Genomic DNA, 15,586 nt, shown 5'->3' on the forward strand with positions numbered 1-15,586 from the left:
CAGTTTTAATACGTTCTATCAATAAATTATATCTTCAGTAGGTATATCTGTAATATGTAATATAAACAGTCTTAGGGAAAGCAATTTACTAGCTATCGAGCTAATTTATTACACCTCTAAATTACTTATTTTAAAAATTTATTTTGCTGTAGTTTTAGTGTAGATGGGTTAAAGTTACACTGGTGTAGGCCCTAAACGTTAAAAATATTACAAAATATAAACCGGATCTAGATAAGTCAATCTGATAACGAAAAACAATAAAAACAAACCAAAGCTTCATTCAATTGCCAACATATGGTACTGGAAGTTATAATGGTAAAGGAAACATCCGATTTGTTTTGAGAGAGAAGATAATGTAAATCAAACTTACACTACTGTGTTTGTAAACGCTTGAAAAGTGCTGACTGACTCCACACTTCTGTGTAGGGTTTTTATACAAAACAATAGACTCTGAAGAAAGTGTTCAAGATCCATTAGACCATTACAAGATGATTCTGTCTATGTTGTGCTGCAGGGACGTATCCACTGGGGAGGGCGTCTACCAGGTTCGTGCCTTTCCCAAACCTTCGTAACTTCACATACATTTGTACATTTTCCTAATAAAACTATAGCCTACTTGTTTAGCTTAGAGAAATGCTTACCATAGACTAAAGATTTGACTTTACTCATCATCTGTACTATATCTTTTCAGTTAAAAACAATCTAATTTTATCATTTTTCGTGAGAATAGAGGTGTCGCTACTAGAGATGCAAAAAAGCCGGCTTTTTTGAATCGATGGTTTTTTGCACATAAAAAGACGGCTTTTTTTTGGGAAAAAACGAGAATTTTGGAAATTTTGGCTTTTTTCATTTTCATGATTTTTCTATTTAAATAGCTTTCTTATAGTATACTCTCAAGTTAAATAAGATTTCATGACCTAAATGCTATATTTCGCTCTGGAATTCACCATCATGATGGATGGAACACATGTTTTATGGATGGAACACATGATGGATGGAACACATGAATTAAAGTAAACATAAAGTACATAGTATTTGAGGGCAACTGTAGAAGATATTTAACTTTATTTTAACTTCTGAGCTATCGACATTTTTTCTTTTCTACATAATTTCTTTTTAGTCATCCGTGTTTCATTTCCTAGAGATTAGTAGGTCTACTCTAGCTTCTAGCACATAAGTTAAACTTTTGTTTTTCAATAAATCCGCCAGAGGTACGTTTGTCAGTATATCTGTGAAAGCGTACTTCCACATTCTTGTTATAATGTAGCTGTGCAATGATTTAGCAATAATCTTCCGGATACAAACTTGAATACCATTTTATACAAATAATCAGTAGCGTATCCAGAAAAGTATTTTGGGAGGTGTTTCTCTGCTTAATGTTTGGTTTTTCTAAAATTTCCTAATTTTTAATTGGGAGTTTATAAGTACAAGCATAAATAATATTTCGTTTTGTTTGTATATTCAGCAATAACCTTCCGGATACAACCTTGAAGACCATTTTATATATACTGATAATCAGTGGTGAATTTAGAAAAGTATTTTGGGAGGGGGGTTTTCTTATTAATGTTTAGTTTTTTTTTCTAAAAATACCTAATTTTTATTTGAAAAGAGCTTTAAGTTTATGAGTAAAGGCATAGCAAATATTTCGTTTGATTTTGAAATTCTGTAATTTCGGTGTACAAGTTTCACCCGTAAAACATCCCCACCCTAACCCCCTTCGCAAATTCGTCACTGCTGGTAATTAGTAATAAGAACGATTTAACAAGATAAGAAAGGAAGTCGGTCAGAACTCACAGTACACGTCTTATCTCTACATTCACAGATACAATTAAGAAAAACATTTGGCAAAATGGTGGAATGCGGGGTTGAATCCCGGACTTCCCGATAGAAGCGCAAAAGCTAACCACTCACTCATGGCTGTTGTGCAGATGTGCTTAACTTAAATATATTCTCTCTATATATGGCCTATGGAATCCGAAGGTTCAATACCGCGTTCACAAAAGCTCTCCACTGACTTCAATCCTTAGCCAACTAGATCCAGTTTTTACTTTGTATTCCTAGTTCTGCGAGATCCATTTTAATATTGTCCTCCCATCTGCACCTAAGTCTTCCTAATGAACGTTTTTCGCAGTCTTGGGAAGTAACGCAACGCAAGTAACGCGTTACTTGTAACATGTTACTTTTTAAGTAAGGTTTCCTAGTAACGCGTTACATTTTTTCCAAAGTAACTGTAACGGTAACGCGTTACAAATTTTTAAGTAACGTAGCTAGTTTGCGTTACTTTTTCGCGTTACATTTCGGATATATGTATATTTTTTTTCGGAAACAAATGTTTCTTTCCTGTAAGTGAATTTCTCAGAATAGAAAAAGGGAGCATGAACGATGTCAGTGACCGACAATTCCTGCACTGTTCCCTTTTTCCGTTTCGCCTTATGACCTCTAGCAATGAAATTAGCATGTAAAACCGGTTATCACTTTTCATCTTAGTGCAAGGCGGAACGGAAAATCTCGATGTGCATTTTCCCGTTTCGCCTTACGAACTTTACGTTGGTAGGCTTGCAAATTCTAAACCCGGGCCGAGCAGTTTTGAAGATATTTGGCCAGTGCCCTATAACTTTTAACAACGTTTGGCTCGAGCCCGAATACTCAACCTAGACCCTCAACCCAAATTCAGAAGCTCGTGAACAATGTCCTTTACTCCTAGACTTCACGACTACCGAGGTTGGCAATCAACTACTTTTTTAGTATTCATATAAACCGCCTATCTTTTATGTTTATACACAGTGTTGTTACAATAATAATAATAATAATAATAATAATAATAATAATAATAATAATAATAATAATAATAATAATAATAATAATAATAATAATAATAATAATAATAATAGAAGAAGAAGAAGAAGAAAAAGAAGTTGTAGTAGTACCATTGCTAATAATTATATTGTCTATGTAAGATACTTGAAGAGAGTACTCGAAACTATACACCAGACTTGACTCGACTCGACTCGAAACTCGACCCGAATGCGAGTCGAGTTGGAGGAAATTTTTCAAGCCGAGTTCTCGGGCCGAGCTCAAAGATGTCTGTTTCTAGTCGAATCGAGTTTCAAAGAAAACTTGCTCGAATTCACTCGTGCCCATCCCTACGAGTAACGCAGTATGGCATTTTAGTCAATGTTACATTACATTAAAATGTTCATATAGTTGTCAAGTAAAAATTTTTCCTTGAATTTACATAAATCGATTCAGAACGTGCAATAATAATAATAATAATAATAATAATAATAATAATAATAATAATAATAATAATAATAATAATAATAATAATAATAATAGCGGTAGTAATAGCAGTACGGAAAACTGAAGTAATAAGATTTTTTCCACATATTCAAAGTTTCGGACCTAAAAGTAACTCGTTAGTAACGCGTTACTTTCGAAGTAAAGTAACAGTTACTTTTTTGAGGCAAGTAACGCGTTACTAACGCGTTACATTTTAAGAGAAAGCAAAGTAACTTGTAACGCGTTACATTTTTACAAGTAACTTACCCAACACTGGTTTTTCGATTAGATTTCCAGTTAATAGGGATGCGCTCGAGTCGAGACATGTCTCAAATCTCGACTCGACTCGACTCGAATTCGAGTCGAGATTCGAGTCGAGACACACTTTGTAAAATTCGAGACGAGTCGAGACAAACGTATTTCTCGACTCGAATTTTCGAGTCGAGACGGCTCTTAAAAATCTCGACTCGACTCGAATGTCTCGAAAATCTTTCTATAATTTTTAATATTATTTTGAAGAAAGTATTCACTCAGAAACAGCCTTGAAACCAATTCCAGCTTTTATTCCTTCAGAAAGGTACAGAACGCATAAAATTAATAGTTAATCTTTAAAGATCAAGATTTAATTTTCAGCTCAATTCAGTTAATTAGAACTAATAGTTAATGTCGTTGTATTTGGTTGTACTGCAAATATAATGATAATAATAATAATTGATTATCTAGTTTGTATAAAACTATTATCCGTAGTCTAAATCTAGTTTGTATAAAACTATTGCGATAAAGTGAACTTCATAAATTCTCTGAATGAGCAGTTGGTAGTCTATAGTAATTTAGCATAGTTATAATTATTGTGTTTTCGTTCCCATGAACGCAATAGGGTTACGTAACTTCTGGATTATTCGCTTGCCCAACTATTCTGAGGCTTTAATATGTTGCAGCATATCACGAGCTACGGATAATATAATGTAACATTTGTTGTAAATCACATATTATGATACGAGACTATTTTACATAGTATATCTTATCTAATATAAATAAAATAAAGAGTTTGTTTGTGTGTTTGTCTGTCTGTCTGTGTGCGACCTGGGGACCCGACGAGTGGACCGAGAGTTCCCAAAATTTGGTCACGGGTACCTTAGTCCAGGCCCCAGATCAAAACGAAGCGTTTTTTTAAATTTCGAACCAGGGGGGTCTCGGGGGGGGACGTTTACTGGGACCGACCTGGGGAGCAGACAAGTTGACCGAGAGTTACCAAATTTTGGTCACGGATACCTTGGTCCAGGTCCCAGTCTAAGGCGAAGCGTTTTTGTCAAAATTGGAACCAAGGGGTCTCAGGGGGGCGTTTAGCGAGACATGTAGTAAAAGTAATCCAAATTGATCGACATTAGTGTCAAATCCATAGTTTTCATGGTCGCTGAGATCAATGGTGACACTTCCATCAGCGATGACTTGCAAATTCAGCTACTACTGTATGCGGGCCGGGTGTCAGCTGGTGAGGAATACAGAGACATGTATAAATAGCCCATATTGATTGATACTAGTGTTAAATCCATAGATTTCGCGGTCACTGAAATGAATGGTGATACTTCCACAGGCGTTGACTTCCAAATACAACCCCCATGCGAAGAATGGGTATATTAAGCTAGTATTACAATAAATGGACTGCTTGGATGCCAAGAACTAGTACAAATAAGTACCATTCACTTCTATGAATAGGTATTTTTTAAAAGGATTTTTGTAAACACTAAGTTATAAAACAATGAACTACATACAGTAGTTATGGTTTTGGTTCCCAACATAAAAGAAATATGGATTGTTCATGAGATATTGAACTTCAACTTTCACTCCTGGAAAATTTCAATTTTGGAGTTAGGCCACTTGGCATCAAAGCAGTTCACTGTAAGATAAATACATTCCGCACATTAGTAACATAGTTGTTCAGGGGCCTTCGATTTCCATCCTCTCAAATGAAAGCTGAACGATTGCTTGATACATGCTGACTATATAGGAGAAATAGTGTATTAAGTTTTCGAGCTTTGGTGCGTATCCGTATTTACACTCTGATATAACTTTAAGTTCACACTCAAATCGAGCTAATTGTTTAATGCATTTCGAAAGCTTTTGTTTTTATGCAGCTCATTAAGGAAAATCTATTTCATAATCGTAACATTTATGTACTAAGAAACTATGAACGTAAAGTGGACTCGACCTAGCCCCGTGGCCGCTGTGACTCAGTGGCACAGCTCTCACCCTTGATGTGTGAGGACTCTGATTTTGTGTGTGTGTGTGTGAACTCCGCGGCTAGTGTACGCGACTTTGCCGTGGAAGACTCGGGTTCAATTCCCGGCGCGAGCTCATGTAGTTCGGATTCCACGTTAATCAGTAGGTCTACATTTCATATATCCTCGCTGCTGAAAGAGACGGTAAAGTCAAAATCAACTCAACAATATATATGTGTGTGTGCTTATGTGAATTTCCTCGTGGCTGTATGGTTAACACATACGCCTTGATCGCGCGAGACTCTGGGCCGATTTACGGTGGAAGTTCATGAAGTTGTTACCGGTATCTCACTTTAAACTGTAGATTCATGCCTCATATAACCATAGATATAATATATATGCCTTTGATACACTTATTTTCCGACTTGGAAGCCATCGAAAATTTCCGGACACAGAGTCCCGTAGACCGAAAATGAGAAACATGGGTAAAGAGTAAAACAGCCATAGAAATTCTATTAACAGCCATTAAATGTACAGCTTTTTAGGCTAACTTAATCCTTATATATAATGCAATTAGCTTGGCCAAGTTATAATGGAGGAAATGCTATCATTGCAACACTCTGAGAATAGAAAATGTTCGTCAGGTATTACTATCCCCCCTCTCCTGCAGAATGAAAACCCTGACTAAAACTCAATATATATATATATATATATATATATATATATATATATATATATATATATATATATATATATATATATATATATATATATAACTATTTTGTGTAATGTAACAAACAGTGGCGGATAGTATTCATGTTTCCTTGCAGAGGTCCTTACGAGGGTTCGCTTCCATCTTCCTCTCCCCAAGAACTAAAATAAATTAAAAAATTGCTATTACTTGTTAATCTTGTACAAAGGACGAATTAAAGTCCCAGTGTAACACCCCTTCACATTTAGATTTTTCCCCTGGAAGAAAACCAGTTATTATTGTTTCTTGATTTTTCAGTCTCACCTACATAAACATACGAATAGAATTACAGGATAGGACATGTTTAGATTGCTTGCACGTGACATCTAATCATATTTCTCATCAAATGTGTCACAGATGAAAACTTCCGTTTGTACTGCCTCTATTTTCTGGTACATATGTTTTATTTATGTTATGTTGCTAAAATTCGTTAGGAAACAAGTACAGACTGCGCCTGTGTGCCTGACAAAACGTAAATGTACTGGATAATTATTTCTTCACTTTCTTCCAGAAAAAAAAAAGTAACCCATCTCATGTCGGCTAACAAAAGGAGGTAGCGGACCAAAGATAGCCGTTGTTTACCTAATGTCGTTACACAGCAGGGGTTTCATTCAGTCAGAGGGAAAAGAAAAAATAATTTAAGGTTTCTACATTTGTTTTGAACTGCAATATACTTCTTCCTTTTATTTTAAGAACCATTTCCTTCTCATTTTTCTGCATCAGAAAAAATGCAAAAATTCACTAGAATGTGCCTATTTACCCAAAGTACGTACTAGATCAGTAGTTCAATAGTAAAATCACTAAATCTAGTACGAAATCATAAATGTGGCATCCCTGGGTTGGAGCGAAAGTAATGGTTGGAGTAAAAATTAGTCCGTATTTCTACTGCGTTCTGTTGTTGAATTCAAAGAAATGTTCAAAAATAAATTCAAGAAGTAAAACACGATCCTACAAAAGACAGTTTACTTGCTCACTGGTTTTCGTATTGTGAACTGAAACTCAAGTGCGCAGTCATGTTGAATACCTCTGTCCCTTTCTACTTTACAACTTGAGGTGGGATGAGGGTCAAGATAGATCTAGTGATATATCGCTAAAGGAAGTGCTTCAGTACAGAGTCGGAAGCGGTATGTATAGTTTATACTACTTACAACGTTATCCCCACATAAAATATAAATTCACCCTTTCTCCCTTCCCTTTTTCGAATACAATGAACCGACTCTTTTGCTGAAGAAAGATGCTAAAAGAAAATTGAAACATCTGTGTCTAAACTTTCTTTGAAGCGCAGTCTTTTGTATTTGTAAGGTTTTGCGAGTGTTTTCGAGATAGCCAAATCTTTTACCAAGGACTCCTGCTGCGAACTGACCGTGAGTAAACACCCGATCTCGCTGTGCTCAATTTCTCTCGCACACTTGAAATGGGTTTGTTGTTTTCAAAACAAATAGGAAGTTACCTTGTGCTTTTGCATTTCTGCACGCACACAGGTACCATTGTTGTTTTAATGATCAGAAGAAATATCAAAACCATCCGATATATATGATACGAAACAGCTAACAGAGGGAGGCAAAGATAAAAGTAGGCCTATACCAAGTTTTCCGCGTGGTACCATTACGGAGAATAAATATTTGATAAAGTCACGTAGATGCGCTTAAACCTATTCCATCTGTCCTTATAACTTTTCTGGTCTCATCAATTTCTCAGGAGAATACGTACAACATATGTCCAAATTCCATATATACTCTTTCTAAACTAATGAGTAAACTCATTAAGAACACCAACTGATATCAATAAACAGGAAAGAAAACAATACTTTATACTTCTATCATTTGGTACACATCTCTATAAAGCATAGCTTGTTTCTTTTCGAAATAGCTCCTTCGTGTCACAGCTGTGGTTAGTTTTGTTTTGTGTTAGGATGAAAGAGAGAAATGCAACATTTGTTTCGCGGTGAAGTTATATATATTATTAAGATGAGCGGTGATAAGCGAGGTTTAACAAAGAGTGCCTTTCGGATGCACAATTTAACAGGTAGTTGCAGTCCGTGTTGAGAATCGAACCAAAGCTATGTAAGACATGTTATGACAAATCCAAAAGGTGTGTTGTATCGGTGCAGTACCAGTTTTTCACGTTTTTCAAAATGTTCCAAAACCCAAAGAATAATCTTTAATTTCTGATATTTTAGTCGTCACAAATTACAATTTTATAATGTAGTCAATGTTTATAAGTACTGGGCAGTTGGGCGTTTAAACTAATGACATCATAATAAAGTCAAAACCATAATTTTGAGTTGAATTGATTCTGAGTTTAACGTCCCGTTCAGCAGCGAGGCTATGTGAGACGTGGACCTACTGATTAACGTGGAATCCGAACCACATGAACTCCCACCGGGAATCAAGCCCAGGTTTCCCACGCCAAAGGCAAGTATGCTAACCGTTAGCCACGAAGGAGCTCCACCATAATTTTAGTGGGCGTTAAGAAATATCTCGCCAGTGCTTTTACAATAAATAAAATTTTATAAGTATTAAAGAATAGTGGTAAGAGATTTTATAATAGCTCTTTTATTTATGAGATATGAGTATTTTGAAAAAACAACTAAAGAATAGGTTGGCGGAACTACAAAAGACTTTCTTATAAATACATACGCACCTTACTCACTTTTTATAATTGCCATGCTTACGTTCTCCATAAAAACAGAAATTCTCTTTTAGTGATATTTTACACAAAATCATGAAGTGGGCTCAAATTTAATTAAAGGCAAAATACAATACAATAATCCACAAATATTGCCTCAAGTGAGTTTAAATATTTCTAAACACTAGCTCTGCCGTTGCGATCGATTTACAGGTCTTGAGACGAAAGTAAGAAGGGACTTACGCACACAGTAAGTAAAAACAATTAATATGTCTGTAACTTTCCCCCAAATGGATGTATCTTAAAACTAACCTCACCATTATTTTTCTAATTAAATTCTAGCCCGAAATTATGTATCATATTACCCTATTCCCATTTTGAAAACTTGACCTTAATTCAAAATGGGGGATTTCAAGATGGCTGCCATCAAGGTCATATCTACCATACGACTTCCCCCCAGGACTTATGTGTATCCACATGGTTTTTCTTCACTTTTCTTCATTAACGCTCCGTTTACAAAGGGTAGTAAGGGACTTCTGTAGTAATCTCTAATAACCACATCACAACTCTTAAAAGTTATTAAAAAAATAGAAAACATGCACCATGGCAAAAATTTGTCATCACAAGTAATGATGCATACATGCCTTCTATCAGCAAAAAAAGTTTCATTGAAATTGGAGCCGGACATTTGAGTGATGTCCCTTGTGGGATGTGATTGAACGTGACGTCAGAGCACATCGCCCCCCTTCCCGGAATTTACGGGAATTAGGTGACCTGAGTGAGCACATGTGGTGCCAGCTCTCTCCAGCGACCTATCAAGGATCATTTCGTGTATGCCAAGACGTGTCGCCGTTTTTATCCATGCCAAAAGTCGACATACCGACAATTAGGTAGGTAGTCATGATGGTCTGGCTGATGTGTGCGTATATTTTAACTCGTACATTTTGTCTCGACTCGAATTTCGAGACGTCTCGACTCGAATTCGAGTCGAGTCGAGACAGAGACTGTCGAGTCGAGACACGAGTCGAGACAGGAACATATTTTCGAGTCGAGACACGAGTCGAGACAACATTTTCTCGAGACGAGTCGAGATAGGCTTAAATCTCGACTCGACTCGACTCGAATGCATCCCTACCAGTTAAAATTTGAAAGCGTTCCTATCTTCTTCCATTCTGACTACATGACCTGCCCACCTGAACCTCCTAGACTTGATGACCGTAACGATGTTTGGTAAACCGTATAAATTATGCAGTTCTTCGTTATGAAGTTTCCCTCATTCCCTTTTCTCTTGGGTCCGAATATTCGTCTCAGGATTTTATTTTCAAATACTTTCAATCTGCGTTCTTCCCTCAAGCGACCATGTTTCACAACCATAAAACAAAACAGGCATGATTATCGTTTTATATATTTTAAGCTTTAAATTCCTCGACAGAATTCGCGACGACAAAATATTTTGAACTGAATAATAACAAGAATTTAATGATTTCAGTCGACATTTAATTTCTTTGTATATATGATTTTTGTCTGGTCATATCGATCTCAGATATTTGAGAGTATCCACTTTGTCGAAAGTATTATTTGATATTTTAACGCATCCATAATTTGCCATATTACGATCCCGTGAACTTCCATGTATTTAGTTTTCTCTGCATTTATTTCTAAACCAATATCGCTACAAGCGTTGAATAAGGACTGCATTTCTTTCTATTGTTCTCCCATCATCCCCTATTAAATTTACATCATCAGCATACGCCGTAACCTGGTGAATACAATTCAGTTCTAGGGCCTGGTTGCTATCTTTAATTTTCCTTATAGCGTACTCCGGAACAAAGCTGAACAATAATGGCGATAATCTGAGATTCATTTAAACACATTTTAATTAATCTAACTAGCTTTATCGGTATTCCGAATTCTGTAAGAATGTTGTACAATGTTTCCCTTCTATTCGAATCGTAAGCCTTTTTAAAACCAATAAACAGCTGATGTACTGGGTAATATATTCCCATTTCTTTTCGAGTATTTATCAAATAGTAAATATCTGATTGATAGTTCATCGATTTCCCTAAATCCACACTGATAATCTCCAATAATTTCGTCTGCGTATGGAATCAATTTTGTTAATAGAATGTTAAGAGAAATGCCTCGATAATTATTTCATTCAGTTTTGTCACCTTTCTTGTGAATTGGAACAGTGATTGATTCTTTCCACTCTTCTTAAATGTATTCCATAGTTTCTCTCTCTTTCTCTCTCTCTCTTTTTTTAAGGTTCATTATGATATGTTGAATTCCTGTCGTTAAAAATTCAGAAACCTTCATCATCATCATCATCATCATCATCATAGGTATTCTGCCTTTATTGGCAGGTCACTTGCTGCAGCTGAGAAGCTTCCATGCTCCACGGTCCTCCGCTAACCTTTTCGTCCTCGCGTATGATCTTTCTGTTTTAATATCATCCATTAATTGTAGTCTCTTTCGACCCCTCCCTCTCTTTCCCGCCACCATACCCTCTAGGACGTCCCTCATGATACAATCTCTTCTTAGGCAATGTCCCAACCAGTTTCCCTTCCTCTTCCTAGTAATATCTAAAAGTGTTCTTTCCTCACCCACCATTTCTAACACTCTCTCATTCGTTTTCCGCTCGACCCAACTAATTCTTTCCATTCTTCTCCACACCCACATTTCGAAGGCTTCCAGTCGATTTTCGTCACCTTTACGTAATGTCCACGTTTCCGCCCCATACAGTACAACACTCCACACGAAGCATTTTATGAGTCTTTTTCTCAACTCTTTGTCCAAGGTCCCACAAAACAGACTTTTCTTTCTTTTAAAGGCTTTTTTCTCCATTCCTATCCTTGCTTTTATTTCACGTTCGCATTTCATGTCATTACTAAGAACACTACCCAGGAATCGAAAACTATTCACTTGTTCTATTTTCTCCCCTCCTACTTTTATATTTGACACAGACCCCTTCGTTCCAATCACCATGGCTTTTGTCTTTCTAACATTTATTTTCATCCCATATTCCTCAAAGCCCTTTCTCATTTTTTCTAACATTTTATTGATTTTCTTTTCAGATTCTGCAACAAGCGCCATATCGTCTGCAAATCTTATACATCTAATCATTCTACCTCCTACCGAAATGCCATCATCATCATGTAGGCTCTTTTTCACTATTTCTTCTAGATAGACATTAAATAGACACCTTCAGGACTGGGTAAACCGTGATGGTGGTTATAAGTCTAGGAAACCGCATGATCAGATGAACAGTCTATTACGCATGTGATTCATTAACAGAAAATTTGGTACTTTCCCGATTCTGAACAAGCTTAAGGAACAGTCAGTGCATTATAGAATTCGGAATTCTATCGAATTTGCAGATTCCAAGCACCTGATGGGTAGTAACCTTATTACGTATGAGATCAATGAATGAAAAATTTGTTCGAAATATTTATACAATGTATATGAAAGTTAAAACTTAAAAATTTCAAGAATGTACAGAACCACCCGAAACCAAGCTCTTGATGTGCAGCTTTTAAGATTATCATATAAATGTATTTCTCTCATGTTTTATTTCAAAGAAAGGGTGTGTGATATTTTGAAGTAAAAATACTACATAAAATTTTGCTAGTTATTTGTGTATCTTTTTTAAAAAAGTACTTATTTTTGTGTATAAGAAGTTAAATAATATTAATATATATGTATTGGTTAATCCTTTGGAATTCATAATGTAAATATGTTAAGAATTTTAAAAAAATCTTTTCGAAATTCATGGTTTATTTTAGAGATTCTTTATTATTATCTACATGAACCGTTAATCAAATGAGCTCTTGTGCCATAGAGAAGCAAAACAAAGTCTGCTTTATCAATTTAAAGCACAATTTTGAAAAAAGCTCAAAATTTCCCAAGCAAAAAAGCGAAGCAGAAAAAACCGAGTTTTTTTTTTTCAAAAAAGCCGTTTTTTTTCCGAGCCCTTTTATCTCTAGTCGCTACCTAAAAATTAACTATCTTTCTTTTAGGTTGTAGAATAACACTTGTTGGATAGTACATAGTTGACTCCCCAAACCTTGGACCCCTTCCACAAAAAATCTGGGTACACGCCTGTTGTAAGGTAACATTCGAGATAGAAAAAGCTCTTCTTTTCCCAGTATTGACTATATTTGTTCGGAACAGGTATACTTACAATTTGGTGTGCCTTGACCTTGGGACTAGTATTTTTTTCTTGCTGTTTCTCGTGGATGTCAAGAGTTGATTCCTGCATTATCAAACATCTTAAATTAAGAGCTCCATCACCAAAACATATAATCATGTACGTATACATAGGTCCAATTCGTATCCTTAATTTACCACTGTACTTGAAGCTCATGCAAACTATGTGCAAATCATTGATCATAAGTTTGTGGTAAGTCGGTACTCTTATCTTCCAAACGACACAGAGCTTCGAACGATTGGATTATACCCAAAGAATAAACTAAAATCTCTTACTAATTTGAAACACTGTACCACACACATACAGAAAAATGAGAACAATAGGCTAGTTAACTTGTTGAAGATCCAGTGATTTAGGATTTTAAAAGATCTTTCTTACACTCCTCTGTATGAAGAAACACTGAATGACGAATGACGACGTGCCATTTTCTGTGCTTAATCCACAACCAAGGGCGCCGATTTCTCTGTAAATTTGGGGGTCCCATTCAAATGCAGAAGGTATATATATATATATATATATATATATATATATATATATATATATATATATATATATATATATATATATGAAGATTCTAAGACAAATTGCGCTCAAATTATGCCAAAAAATATTGTATATTCACAAACACAGTAGGGGGCCCACATGAGCTTAGGGGAGGCCCGGACCCCTCGGTATCCCCAGGATCGGCGCCCTTGTCCACAACTAACAATTAGGCCTACTGGTAGTGTCACATTGGAAGTACATTGGGAGTGTCACTTAACAAAGAAATCACTTAAAAAAAAACATTGTTCGAAGGATCCCGGGTGAGTATTTGTAATACAGAAGTTCACATCAGCACTTACGGTTTAGAATCCCCCGCTTTTCCAATTTTAAAATATGGCAACCCTAAGTTAGTATCTTACGAATAAATACTAAAAAGCAAAAGAAATATTGACTTCTCTCAACTATATCCATCATCCTGAACGATACTCTTTCATATACAGCGTGCATATCTTCAATAATAAATATAGATGACTGTGCTGGACATAAAACAACAGTTCAGAACAAGTGACTATTTTTTTTTCAAACCCTAAAGTTCGTACAATTAACTATAATAAACAAAACTTTTTGGCTTTTTAACTTCCAACAGAACTTGCTTAGCTTCTAACATAGATTGTTGAAATCAAGTGACAGGATCTTGGATGGAGAAATCCAGATGGCGTTAGCAGTGCGGCGCTCATCCAGCGACGTGAGTGGACAAGTAGGGAACTACTTGAGTGAAAAGGGTAGCAGACTGCAGTCAAAAACAGTAGCACAAAGATGATGACTCGCGTCAACACGATTCGAATCGCGTCAACTCGATTAAGTTCGAATTTTGTTCGGGTCACATGGATCTGAATTTCTCTTTTTACATCCGGACAGACCTGGAGCCCGAAATCAGCAGAAATAATAGCAGTTCTACAGCATGATTGCTGAATTTTATAGTGGACTACTGATACCCACTACTTGAGCTCGAATTATTCAGATTCAGAATTATTCAGATTCTTAATCACAATACATTCGATCTACTTGTTTGAAAATTGCCACCTTGCTGAACGAATCTTGTTACGGTGCAAGCTTAGCTGAATGTGGAATTATCCACCCTTTCTTTGATTTACCTAATTGGTTGCATACAGTTGCAAAATTATTACTATACTATTGCATAATCCTCCCCGGTAAATACCAGCTTTACAAAGACACTTATGTGCCGGGTGGGGAGGATTGGGTGATACAGTGATATTTATAGCTATCTCGGTGGTAGTGCACTATCAGAAGGGCCACCTCTGTCTAATCGGTCTCAACGGACGAAGAATGTTCTGGGGAAAGGCAACAGTCTTCCAGTAGCCAAATTGTCGGAAATCATAGTGATTGGTATGGCAACTTGGACAATTAGTCCCACGCTTGGTCAGAGTGACTTTAACAGCTGGGATACTGTGAGGTGGAAAGCAGCGACCAACAATCACTCTATTGTTTCCTAGTTTGCTGACAGTAGAAAAGGTAAAATATGTCTCCATTCGGATCTCCGGGAGGGATATGTCTTGGGAAGGATAATTGGAGAAGAGAGTATCAATGTGGGGAAGATAGATAAAGAAAGACAAGCAAGAGCAAAAGGTTTAGGATAAGGATGTGGAATGTACGTACTATGTTTCAGGGAGGGAAGTTAGAAAATCTTAAATAAGAAATGAAAGAAAATAATCTCGAGTTGGTAGAAGTTTGTGAAGTTAGATGGGAAGATAATGGGGAGTTGAACAGGGAAGGATATAAAATGTTTTATGAAGTAATGAAAAGGATAGTCATAATGATGTGGGTAGGAAACGTTCTCCTAGATTTTACAGGTGCTAAATAACTTAGCAGTGGAGTATCGTTCCAAAAAAAAAAAAAAAAAGAAAAAGAAAAAGAAAAAGAAAAAAGAAATTAAATCTGTGAGTTTTACGTCCCACGATTATGCCGTTTAGGCTAAAGGAGACGGTGATGATGAGTAAT

The 15,586-nt window shown here is 36.1% G+C and overlaps 1 protein-coding gene across 1 annotated transcript in view; it reads left to right on the forward strand.

Annotated features, from left to right (window-relative positions):
* Positions 1–15,586, forward strand: part of LOC145662913 (uncharacterized) — a 99,272-nt gene that overhangs the window by 9,605 nt on the left and 74,081 nt on the right. The gene's annotated exons all lie outside the window — the stretch shown is intronic.

Source organism: Thermobia domestica, chromosome 10, assembly GCF_964235325.1.
Source record: "Thermobia domestica chromosome 10, izTheDome1.hap1.1, whole genome shotgun sequence".
In the NCBI taxonomy this organism is placed as follows: Eukaryota; Metazoa; Arthropoda; class Insecta; order Zygentoma; family Lepismatidae; genus Thermobia; species Thermobia domestica.